At 43.5% G+C, this 13354-nt stretch overlaps 2 long non-coding RNA genes across 3 annotated transcripts in view; one reads left to right on the top strand and one right to left on the bottom strand.

Annotated features, from left to right (window-relative positions):
* The window catches only part of LOC309643628, a 353895-nt gene that overhangs the window by 18930 nt on the left and 321611 nt on the right, over positions 1-13354 (bottom strand). The gene's annotated exons all lie outside the window — the stretch shown is intronic.
* The window catches only part of LOC309643626, a 397818-nt gene that overhangs the window by 371003 nt on the left and 13461 nt on the right, over positions 1-13354 (top strand). The gene's annotated exons all lie outside the window — the stretch shown is intronic.

The raw sequence follows: 13354 nt of genomic DNA, 5'->3' as shown, positions 1-13354 counted from the left end.
TGCCAACTATGTGCTGTTTTTTGCTACAGTAAGTATAGAACCATCTCTTCAATGCCATGGGCAAGATCCTTGCCAACTGGAATACCCTATTTATAACCCTATCAAGAAGAGGAAATAGTGCCAGGAACAAGATAAAACTATTAGCTGTATTAACAAAAATACTTAAAAGCATGTTGTATTTGAAAATAAATGTTAGTGGTTAAGCAAAAAAATATAAGTAGTTGTAGATCTGGGTGTTGAAACCTGTTGCAAGACCATTAATTAGTCATCATCTTATCTTCACTGCCATATCTCTGCCAACTTGCCTGTTTGAAGTCATAAATGGAGCTCATAAATGGACTCTTTGGGAGATATGGGGAAATACACAATTCCCCCTATTTGGTAAATAGTTAAGAAATCTCCCTGGGCTCACATGTGTTTTTTTCCTCTTGTTGGCACTGCTGATTCAGTGCCCATCTGGGACATCCTCCCAATCTGACTTGAAGCTGCCAACCTTTCCAATGCCAAGTATGTAGGCTGCAATCCCAGAAGTGGGAAAAATAGACCAAGTCCAAGGGCGTGCCATCGAGTGTGCAGACTCTGGTCACAAGGGTGTCACACTGGGAGGGGCCTGGCAACTAGCCTGCGCCTGCCAGCATCAAGACACGGTCCATGAGCTGCCACCCCAATGTCCTTCCCTCCTCCCCAGTACCCTGGGGAGCAGCGTGTTGAATAAGCAAGTGTCTGAGGGAATGGCTGGATTGATGCCAGGGTCAGCTTCTTCGGCCTTCCTATTGTATCAGTGAAACTTGGCATATGCCATACTGTCCTCCCCTATAAGGACTGCGCAAGCATCAAGACACAGTTTCCTTTTCCTTCCTTTGTTTTGTCACTTTCTCTTCTCCACCTACTCATCTAACCTGGTAGAGTGCAAAGACCATAGGATATGGAATCAGACAAAATCAGGGTTACATCTAGCTTTTTACTAGCTCTGTGTCTCTGAAGGTAAAATAAAACAAAACATTTAACTCATCTAAGCCTCAACTTATTTTCCACTAATGGCGCCTACCTTGCTTGTTTTCTGTGAGGTTTAGCAAAGGTGATATAAGAGCCTAGCACCGGTTCTAGAACATGATAGGCAATAAATATTAACTTGCCATAGCTAGAGGCACTACATTAGACTATGGCTATGCCAATTGATTAATGATTTATTCATCTTGTTATTTACTAATCTAATTCATTTTTCATTATATTAGATAGTGATATAGAATTCTACCCTATGTGTCTACTTATTAAAATAATTATTCATCCTCTATCAAGTTATATAATAATTTTATAAACAATTATATGTACTTATTTAAGATATAATTGCCGGACTTCCCTGGTGGCACAGCAGTTAAGAATCTGCCTGCCAGTACAGGCGACACGGGTTCGAGCCCTGGTCTGGGAAGGTCCCACATGCCACAGGGAAACTAAGCCTGTGCGCCACAACTACTGAGCCTGCACTCTAGAGCCCGTGCTCTGCAGCAAGAGAAGCCACTGCAATGAGAAGCCCTCACACCGCAACGAAGAGCAGCCCCCACTTGCCGCAACTAGAGAAAACCCACGTACAGCAACAAAGACCCAATGCAGCCAAAAAGAAAAAAAAAAGATATAATTGCCACACTTATGTATTATGTATTATTATATTTTATATTTTATATTATATATTACAATATATAATACATTATATATTATGTATTATTATATAAGTCTGTATCATGTATATCATTACATGATATATAAATATATATATTTATATAAACATTACATATATCACACATATTATGTATTATTTTATGTTTTATAGATCATTACATATTATTATATTATGGTTCATATTATATGAGTCTGTATCATTTATATGCCCTGTATCACGTTTTATATATCATATTAATACATATTAATTATTTGTTTATATAAATTGTATATATTTATATGTAATTTTATCATTTTATCATTTCATTAAATAAGTAATATAAGAATGATACAATAATTATATGATTAGTATATTATACATAGTATAATGTATATTATGTTGTAATATAGATAATTTGATTATATGATTATTAACATTTAAAAAACAAATTTTAATAATATTCTATTTATATATGCTATTACATAAGCATAAATGTAAACATACATACACGAATGTAATTATTTAATAACCTCTAGTGTACTTGGGCCAGAGTTTTCATGGTTAAGAATTGCCACAAGGAGAGGTAGTAAAATACCAGGGAAAGACCATGTGTCTCAGACTAAAAAAAGCTTAAATCCAGTCCATACCAGGTGTGGGAATCTGGGCATGCCAATTAACCTCCCTGAGTCCCTATTTCCTTACTCTATTAGAAAGAAGGGGGGGGGGGAAACTTGCAGACTTAAATCGAAATAATATATGAACAGTGAACAACACAACTACCAGCACATAAGTAATCAATAAATGAAGGATATCATTATTCATATTATTGTTCAAGTTAATTATTATTAAAAGCTAATTATCATTGTTTTCAATGTAAGTCTTAGAAATACACTCAAGAAGCAGCCCGTTACCTATGAGGACTTCTCCCTGCAGAGCTGGCTACTGCGATGTCTGTTTTGCTTGGGCCTCATTTGGAGAGCAGGGCCAGTTATCCTTACTTTCTAGTCGTTGGAGAATATTCAAACTGATATCCCTCGAGGGATAAGATCTTGGGGACAAATATTTCTTCTATTTCAAGGTTTCTTAAATTTCACATGTGATTTAAAAAGCAAATAAGCCCCTTAATTGCTTCGTTAAGCTAGTCAACACTAATTAAGAAAAGTCACGAGGAAAAATATTAGAAACTGCTGTGCTTGATTTTTAGCCTTCTCTCTTTCTTCCAGAATATGTCTTGCTCTGCTGAGGAAGGGGAGTTGATGATTTTCCGTGATAGGACCCACTCTGACCTCCTCAGTTCTGAGTTTGAAATTAAGCTCTAGTCTTTTGGGCTTCAACTCTGTTTATTACTGGTGAAACATGATTTCCCAACCCCATGAAAAAATGCCTAAAATGCCTTGTAAAGTAGCGCAGGGGGTAATCCGAACTATTTTCATGAGTTAGACTTCACCAAGCTTGAAACATCAGTTTCTTCTCCTTCGGCACAGTCCAGGAGCTTAAGAACAGGGGCGCAGGGGTCACAGGAGGGGGCTTTGGCTTAGAGTGGGAGATGCTTTGCATGTGAATATGTGAGTGTGTGCACGTGTCCTCATGCATGTGTGCATTAGCAAGCACTGTGCACCTTCGTGCACATATGTGGTGGGGATGGGTGGGAAGGAGATTTACTTGTCTGCAAGACAACTAGAACCTGAATTCAGCCTTTTGCTCTTGTTCAAACTTTGGGAGAGTTATTCCTCTTAGCTCTGCTGAAGTTTATGAGAAAAGTAAGTTTTTGTTGTAGATTTTCCTAGAGCTAACTAGGCCATCTCCCTGGTTACATCAGCTCCCTTGGAATCTCTCAGACCCAGAGAGAATGATAAAGTAAATCCGGCAACCTGCCTTAACTCTCCTTTATGGTAGTGAATAGCTTCTATGTATTGAGCACTTCCTGTGTACCAGACTCTGTTTAGGTATTTTATAACCATGGCCATAATTCTCTCAGTAACTCCTTGAGGTACATTTGTTATTCCCATTTAATTGATGAAGCTACCAGGGGTAAGAGAAATAAAGGGCTCATGGCCTCAGAGTTGGTAGATGGCTGCACAGGAATTAGAACCCTAAGCTGCCTACTGCAAAACCAATGTGATTTACTCCCTACCCGGTCATTCAAAAGGCTCTATTATCGTGATCCTCTGAGTTAAACCAGCAATTCTTCTGGTCCCAAATGAGAAGAATCAGAGTCTCTCCTTGTTCTGAAAATGCTACTTAGAACAGTGCCTCTGCTCAGTGTATGAACAGCCCCTGCAGCTCCAAAGCTGGCTTTCCCCAAAGCCTTCAGGACCTTGGTGCATGTGGAACCCTTCAGAGGAATTTGGGCTGCTTATGGGAATCTTCTAGAAGAGCAGAAAGTGTGAAGGACTCAGGGATTAGAAGCAGAAAGAATTTTGCCCACATTCTCACTTGCATGAGGGAGATCAGGCCTGAATTATTTAGGGTTGTAGGTGATTTCCCCTAGATGCATCAGCTCTCATGGACAGCCTCTCTCATTGGACTGCGAAGGAATGGGAAGGATAAGAACCCCACCTTGATCATAACAAACTCAACAAGAAACCCAAAACTGTAAGACTCAATCAGCTATTTTGCAGGCACTGAAAGCATTCTAGGACACTGTTGCACGGGCCCACTGGAGGAACAAAAGCAGGTGTGTCTTGAGTGAAGATATAATGTGGAGGCCCTCAATGGGTGTGGTCCGGACTCCAGTTCATAGGTTTCAAAGGGGTTCCATTAACTCAGTACTGACTAGTTCAGTGATATTAAGAGTATCCATTTTGCTTGGCAAGGCATGGCAGCTGGCCTCTGCCTGTGACTGGCACAATTCTGGGGGTTGAAAGGCCTACCATTCAATAGACTCCTAGATACTTAAGATCTACTGCAGTTTCCTTGGGGCCCGGGACTTGTAGGCAAGGATAGATTCCAGGTTCCATGCATGGTGGGTCTGAGCCAGCTGACAGTTCCCTTGCCTTGGACTGAGAAGGACAAAGTCTGCAGGGTGTGGGGGGTTTGGGGGGAGAGGAAGGGCATAGCCTGTAGCTCTGATGCTTCAGACACATGGACATTCTCTTTAGAAAACAAATTACCTCTGGCCAGGGACTGTATGTAGATAAACTAAGGCACAAAGTGTGCACAATTCAAAAGACTACATTTGTGCAAATAGTGACTTTAATTAAAACAAGCATCTAAAGGGACAAACAAACCTTACATATTTCCTTTCATTTCTCAGTGTTCTGAAGATCCACAGCAACTGATTATAAGCCTAAAAAATTTTATCAGCTGGTTATCAAATAATTCCCATAAAGAACATGAGTTAGCATCAGAAGATTCTTTCTCAAGAAGATCTTTAACGAGAGTAAAATGAGGTCTTAATAATAACAAACAGTTTCTGGTGTTTCTGTGTGGCCACTATTGCTGTAACCCTTTGCAAATCAAGGGCCAGAAATCAAGTTCAAGCAGGAAGAATGTGTGATGAATTCTGCGGGGGAGAGGAGGCTGCAACATGAGTGGACCTAAGGAAATAGGTGTGAGAGGCTGTCTGAGAGCCTTGGTCGTCATTCAGAAGGTGATCTCTGCTACAGCATCTATCAGTCAGGCAAAGAATCCAGGCTCTGTAAACGTAACACAGGATATACCCAGATAAATGGGCTGAATTCTTCACAGAGCTGTGATCCTGTGGGTGCCCTGGACACTGAACGAAGTAGGGGTTCATGACTAAGAAATATGTAAGGGTAGACCTCTGTCCTCTGAACAAGACCGGGGGTGTAGAGATATCAGCAGGGTCACCTGGGGAGCACCAAGCCTCAGCCCTCTTTGTGGCCTAAGTGATTAGAAGCTAATGAGAGTGTCTGGCCGTCAAACCCGGTCAATGCATCTCAACAAGGATGTGTGATATTCTAAGCTCCACTGGCCGGAAGACAGAAGTGGTTCAAGGCTCCTGATAACCTTTGTCGTGAGCAGGACCGCTTTGGGTCCTGGGTACTCTTAAGCCCCCTAGAGGTTCAGAGGATTGAGCCCTAATGATCTGAAGAGGGGAGCCAACTAGGAGGTGAAAGACTTCCTACACCAGCACCCTGGAAAGTCAGCAATCCCAGATCCTTTCATTGGAGGCTCTCCCGAAAGGAGAATGACCCCATTCTGCAAGCAGAAGGTGAGCATCACACGGGCCTGTGAAGGAGCTAGAGTGAAAAGAACTAACGTAAGGACGTGGGCCAATGGAGTGAGAGGGTCAAATCTCAGTTCTAATGCACTCGTGGGCAGGCAAGACTGATGGGCCCCTCGTCAGAAAGGGTCTAGACCAGCCATGCATTTTGACCTTCCAAGTCCACAAAGGCTTCCACACACTACACGGAAGCATGTCCCTGCAGTTGCCCCCAGAGACAGCCTCAGAAGACCCCTCCCTTCCCACACGAAGTCCTGGGAAAGCCATGGTGGTTCTCTTCTTGTGTTTCAGTCTGCTCCAACTACTTAACTCTCCCCACTGACTCAACTCAGGGGCCGTTTCTCCACACTCCAGGCCTTTACCCAGAGCCTTCTCTTTGCCTGAAATGCCCTCTTTCCTCTGTAGTCATTCTACTCCTCTTGGGGCTTTGAACTAAAGCCCACCTTCCTCCCTATCAGCCTTACTTTAGTTTACATTGACTTTTTCTGGCTCTAATATCTGAATTATGTATTAAGTAATCATTATTTAGTAGGTTTTCCTAGAAAGCCCATGGAAAAAGGTCAGATTCACATTAAACAATAGATTAGGGTAGGAAGAGCCCCTACAGACCACCTAGCCCCACGATTTCCCTGTTCAGGTGAGCAGGCAGAGGTCCAGAAGGGAGAAGTGACGTTCTCAAGGTCACAGGAGAATCAACAGCAGGGGAAAGAAAAATTCCTATACCCTGACTCTCAACCCAAGATGTTTTCCATGACTTTCTTTTGCCTCAGCAATTCAACTGTAGAGCCAGACTCAGCACATTTATAATTTATATTTCACCTTTTCAGAGAATGTATAAGGGATGGGTCAGAGCTCTCTCCTGATGTTCCAGTAGCTATGAGTTTTGTGAAGGTCCCTGCTTTTGTAGCTCTGGCTGAATCATGAGGTTCTTGAATAAGCAGGAAGATACCAGGCCTGGGTGAGGCCACCTCTAAGGTACTGCACCCCTCCCAGGAGGGAAGAGAAGGAGATCCATTACGTTAGGCTTGAGATTTCCCCCTATGTTCCCTTTATGGCCTCCTCCTTCACCTCCCGTCAAGTTCTGGGATATGAATGTGCTCAGGGGTAGGGAAGGCTGTAATCCCCAGGGCCTTGCACTATAAACTTCATTTCCTCCCTTTATTGCAGTTAACTGCCCATGAACTCTATTAATATCTTGCAAATTGAGATCCCTAAAACACATGTTATAGTTAATTTTAACTTCATGCTAACTAGGAGGTGGTCAAATTTTCACAACAAATTCCAAGGATATTTTGATATGCCTTGGAAAAATGCATTTAAAGGTGGCTATGGGGTGTATTTTTTTTTCTGAATCCACACATTTCCTTGCAACTCCTATTTTTAAGGATCAGGCAGGAGTAAACTGTTTTAGAAGAGGAGGAGCCAAAATACTAAGTGCCTCAATTGTGATGCAAGAGTGGCAGAAGGAGGCATCTACCAGACTCAGAGAGGCAGTCAGAGAATTCCCTTTTTCTGAACTTGCCATAGTAAGTCTTATTCCCCTTAGTCAACAAATGGGTGCATGCTTTTGCACATGGGATCATTTTTCCTTAGAAACACTTTACCATTCCATAAACATAACTTGTAAGGTAAATGCTTTGGGTTTTATAAGTTTAGTGGGAAAAATAGATTTTTCTTATCTCCAGTTAGGCCAGACACTTTTTCATGGAATAGCATCACAAGTATAACTTCTAAAACCGATCAGTCAGAATGAAGAAACGCTTCCTTCCTCCCTTCCTTCCTTCCTTCTTTCCTTTCTTCCTTCCCTCCTTCCTTCCCTTCTTTCCTGCTTTCCACTCGACAAGTATTTTCTGAGTACCTACATGTGCCAGGAATTGCTCTAGCCTATGCAGATACGGTGGTAAATATATCTCTGGAAAACACTAACCACATGATTCCAAATTTAATCATTTAATTATCCTTCTAAGTATGCAGCCATTGAGGTGCATACTCTTCCCCAAGATCATCAATCTATTCAAGGGATTCATCTCAACAGAAAGATTTGAGAAAATGTTCAGCTACAGAAAAAAATTTTAAAAACACCCCTTCTATTAATCAGTGGGTCAAATCACTTTTCTTTTCTTAAAGGGTTTTTGTTTCCCCAAATGATTCCCTGTTTTCTCTCAACCGTGATCTTGCGTTGAGGTTCACCTAAATCTTGGTTACTTTAAACGAGGAGATGGTGTGGTGTAGTGACAGCATTTTTCCCCCACAACTAATTCTGAGACAGATGAGGGGAGCAGGGCTATTCCGGAGAAGAATGTCCAGCTTCCTCTGCTTCCTGCCCTTAGAGTAGCCAAGGTCACCCCTGGGCCAATGGGGGAGAGACCCTCCTTGTCCGTATGTAGCCCATTGAGTTCACTGTCCAACCTCTCCTCCTCTCACTCCTATTTTCCCCCAAAGTCTGATTCCAGTACAGCAGGTAGCATCCTTAACATGTACGTGCCAACTTCCCTTGATACCTTCAATAAGTATTTAGTCATTTAGGGACGAGGGCATCTCCAGAGGCAAAAGGAAATATTATTTGTGAAGGACCAGTGACCAGTGAGATAATTAATAAACAGGACAAAACTGTAGTTACATTTGACCCAGCACCAGTGAACATGCCACAGATTTTATTCATCAAATTTCATTTTGCCAAGATGAAAGCGCGGGAGGTATTCTGGATTAAAGAATGGAATCAATTAAAGGTTCTCAAGCTTTTTGGTGTCAGAACCCGTTTACACTCTGAGAACTATAGAGAAACTCAGAACTTTATGTACAGATTATATCTTTCAATATTTAGCATATTAGAGCCTAAACTAAGGACAATTTTTAAATATTTATTAGTTCATTTAAAAATAACAGGAATGAACTCATTATATTTTGATATAAATAACAATTTTATGAAAGTAACTATAATTTTTTAAAAAGCATATATGTGGAATCTAAAAAAAAGGGTACAAATGAACTTACCTACAAAACAGAAATAGAGTTACAGATGCAGAAAACAAACTTATGGTTACCAGGGGGTAAGAGGGGGAGAGGGATAAATTGGAAGATTGGGACTGACATATACACACTACTAAGTATAAAATAGATAACTAATAAGGACCTACTGTCAAGCACAGGGAACTCTACTCAATACTCTGTAATGGCCTATATGGGAAAAGAATCTAAAAAAGAGTGGATATAGGTATATGTATAACTGATTCACTTTGCTGTACACCTGAAACTAACACAGCATGGTAAAGCAACTCTACTCCTATTCAAATTTTTAAAAAAACTAACAGAAAAAAACAATTAAACGTTAATAAAAAATAAAAAGCAGTTAGAAAAAATAAATTCATTTAATGTTTGGTTTAACAGAAGAAGGCTGATTCTCATGTCTGCTTCTGCATTCAATCTATTATAATATCACACATCATGTAGCCTCTGGAAAACTCTACTGTACATTCATGAAAGACCATGCATCACTAACCTATCTGTGCCTCAGTTTCTTCACTGTTAAAATGGATATAATAATAGTAACTACTTATTTGAGAGAAGAATTCAATGAGTTTGTCACGTAAGGTGCTTGGAAAAATACCTGGCATCTGGTAGTAAGAACGTTATTCTCATCAACACCATGGTTACTAGCATTTACTCTGCTGAGCCACCCCCTGAATGAGGCAGGACTTGTGGGGTCACCCTCCAAGTCTAGATGGAAGGACACTCAACACCTATATGCACTGCACCTAAAGGGAAGCCACATTCCTCTCCCTCTGTCTTCTGTGATCTCCCACTGAGACAGAACACTTGGGGCCTTTCATTTGTAAATGCTGGCCTAGGTTTGGACAAGTTGTCCTAGGGTTACTCAGACTCAAGGCTGTCAGACCAATACATATGGGGTTAAGCAATATAGGCATAGCCATAGAATTCTTCTCATGATCATCAAGGTGTTGGGTCGGATAGAAACTCAAGGATCATTTTGTGCTACTCGCCTCCAGCTGTAGCAACTTTCCGTGCTCCGTCTTGATGTTTACGCTCCGGCCTCGGTGTGGGCACTTTCAGGGATTAGGAGGTTACCTAACTGAGATGTTCTCTTAATTGAGAGCATATCAGGGGTTTACAGACCTTAGTCTTGCCTCTCTGGAGCTTCTCCAGAGCCTTTTCTTCTCTAAATCTCCTTATCCAATTTCCTTATCCAGGCCATTCCCTCAGTGACAGGGTTTACTACTATTTCTATAATATTAAACTATACTATTTCTATTTCTTCTTCAGGAAAGAATAAGGGTGAGAGCCAGGGGCTTTGGTGATAGACTCAGACTTGAATATGAACTGTGCAACTTTAACCAAGTTATTTCACTACTCTGAGCCTTGGTTTCCTCAGCTTAATAATAAATGGGAATATTATCTCATAGGTTTAGCTGAAGACCATGTGAGATAATGCACATAAAGGGCCTTCCAGGATGCTCAGCCTGGCAAGTATGGGGTTGACCTAAGGCTGGTACCTAGAAACAGAGACTGAAATGGGGATTAGATTCCTTTTAGGAGAAAAGGAATGAGGTGAAAGGGATTTGAGAAGAGAGGAGCTAAGCCAGTCTGTGGTCTCAGCTGGAGCCCACCTTCAGCCTGATCCCACAGTGGACTCTGGAGCGTGAATCACACCCTTAATTCCTACCTTAACAGTGGAGCTCGATGCTTTTACAATTCTGTATCAGGGAGTCATTGACTGAGGTACGACAAGTGGAGGAAAGGGGATGGGGTAGGGGAGAGGGCGGCTGGGGGAGGTGCATAACGTCCTTGATGCGGTTCTCAATCAATAGAACATAATTCTCTAGGGAAGGGAGAGGCTGTGAGAAACGGGACAGGCCCAGGAAAGAGGAGGCTGGGGGCACTGACAGCATCTGTAACCTGCACACTGTGTCCTGCTCAGACGCCCAGGCTTCTCACCAGGTCAGTTCATCCAAGCACAGCTTCTCCGAGATTCTGGTTGATCACAACTCCTGGGGAAACATACTAGAGCGGTTCTGTGGGACTCACTCCGGGTCTGACACTGCAATTGGCCCTGAAAGTATGAGACTCATCATCTCCTGGTCCTCCACGCTTCCAGGTCCATCTCCCCCTTCTCTTGTCAGCATCTCACTAGATGGCTTGCTTTGTGTGTTAACCCATCTCTGAGGGTCTGAGGCCCGGGTCACCACACCTTTAAGCTTGTACATTTAGTAAGCGCTGGGCAGAGCAGAAGAGGTTAGTGGATGACCTGAGGCCACACACACTCTGCGTCTTCGCTGGGAAACAGCAGCCCTTCCTCCTTGCGATCAGAGTTAATTACAGCTGCTGGTGCGGTAACTCCTTTCTTTGCCTGATGGTCTAGTGGTGCAGTGGGCCCCAAGTGACCTGGGACCTGTCATAGCTTTAAGTTATTACAAGTCCTATGTTTCCTGGTAGAAACAGCACCCAGAATCTAAAGTTTCAGGGACTACCGGGCTGGTCAACAAGGTGCACGGGGCTCTACTCCCAGCTGAGAGAGCCCGCGTCCGTGCTGGCATCTGGGCCCTGGGCCCCCTCAGCTCAAGTCGGCAGCCCCCGAGCGTCCCAAACCTGCTGCTGGCCTCAAAGTTCAACCCGCTTGGCTCAGGCCCTACATCACTGGAGGACACCCGGGGCTTCAAAGGAGCGCCCCTCACAGCGGCCTCCTCCTCCAAACACTCCTTGCCAAAGCCCAGCTGAGGCAGGCTCGAAGCTAAATATTTGGATTGAATGGGAGGGAGAGTCCAGTCCCTCTGAGGGGTATTTTACCCAGGCCATGAGGAGAGAAGCAGCTCGCAGCACGGGCATGCTGGGCCCTACGGCACTGGAGAGCAACGGCATTGCTGTGCGACCAGCTGGCTGGCAGAAGGAGCAGCCTGGCGTGTGCCCAGAGCTTCCCAGCCTGCCTCCCCCATCTCCATTCGTCCCCTTCACCAGCCTGTGAACCTCCAGGATGGGATGGCTCTCCCCTTGTGCGTGCCGAGGCTGAGCACCTCCCCCGAAAAGGGGAGACGGCCTTCTCGCGTTTGTGCACCACAGAGAGCTTGAGCCTCTAACTCAGGCCTTCTGCAGGCCGGTTCCACCCGCTTCCTTAGCGATCGAGGGTTTCTGCCTAATAATGACCAGGCCCAGCGTAAGCACACGATGCTGTAGGGGGGTAGGAACAGCATGGATTCTGGAGACAAGAGAACTCGCCCTTTGTCAGTTCTGTGACTTCAGACCTGTCACAGCCGGCCTTTTGGAGGCTCAGTGTCATCTGAAAACTACAGGCAATAATGGAATCCCTCCCCCAGCCTCACCATTGGACTATACTGAGGACCAACTGGGTCAACGTGTATTTCAAAAGCGCTTTCCACGCTGCATGCACCCTGCACCAGGCAGAGGACAGTGGTGATTGTGCTGAAGAATCGATCATCACAGCCTGAAAGAAACGGAAGGTGGCTGTGATCTTAGTCCGCCTCTTGTCTATCGCCTGCATTTTGTAACAAACTAGCTTGCTTAAGCTGACCTAGTAAAATAGTAGCAAAGCCAGGCTGAGATCTCCCAGGCCGGAGCTGTTCCATTACCCATCTCTTTCTCTGAATGTTCCCAAACACTTAACAAGCACAACATTTGTTCTCTGTGAAGTAGATGGGATAGATTAGTTTTAGATGGAGAAATGTGACACAGGGTTACAGGAATTACCTCAAACAGCATGGTGAGTAAGAGGTGGCCTGCGGTCTCACTATCCATTTGCCCAATTTCATTTTAAAATTTAAAGGAAAACAAAAGCTAAACCTGCTCACCCCAAATACTTGCCATCCAAATGTTAGAATGTCCCTCTTTGTACAGATCTCCCATCCACTGCAGATTCCCCTTTATAACATCCCTGTCTGGTAGGCGGCCCACCTCTGCCCAACGAGCTCCCGTGTAGCCCTCATCAGACAAATAATTCTGTTGTTAAACATCTCTGACTTTAATATTTAGGAACAGCCTACTGTGTGCAGGGCACTAGGTGTATTGATTGTTGGGAAGCTCTCCCATGGTTTGGAACACGATCTGACTCCCTGTGGCTGGTGGCCATCTTGCAGTCAGACTTGACTCCAACTGCCCAGTGTGATTTCTTTGCTAAGGAATTTGGCAAAGTGAACCATTCCCTTCTTCTTCTTGGTACTCTGACTTCCCTGTCTCCTGGCAATCAGGCTCCAGGTTCTTCTCCTATACCTCTGGCTGATTCTTTTCAGTCTCTTTCACTGGCTAGTCTTCTTCTTTCCCACCCCTTAAATATTACTATTCAGGACAGTGTTGATTCACAGCAGAGAAATGATTCCCAAATAATAAATCAGCCCAGACCTCTCTACTGAGCTTCACATCAAACAGCACAAAGACGTCTCCATTTGGATGTCCCACAGGCATCTCAAATTTGCCATATCTAAAGCTGAATTTCTCTTCTCTAATCCCCTGGAAGCCTCCTCTCTATCCTGTACGCTTATTAT

This window comes from Balaenoptera physalus (genome assembly GCF_965194825.1).
Source record: "Balaenoptera physalus genome assembly, chromosome: 15".
NCBI classification, from domain to species: domain Eukaryota; kingdom Metazoa; phylum Chordata; class Mammalia; order Artiodactyla; family Balaenopteridae; genus Balaenoptera; species Balaenoptera physalus.
The sequence above is the reverse complement of the archived record's forward strand: the minus strand, read 5'-3'. Positions and strand labels throughout refer to the sequence as shown.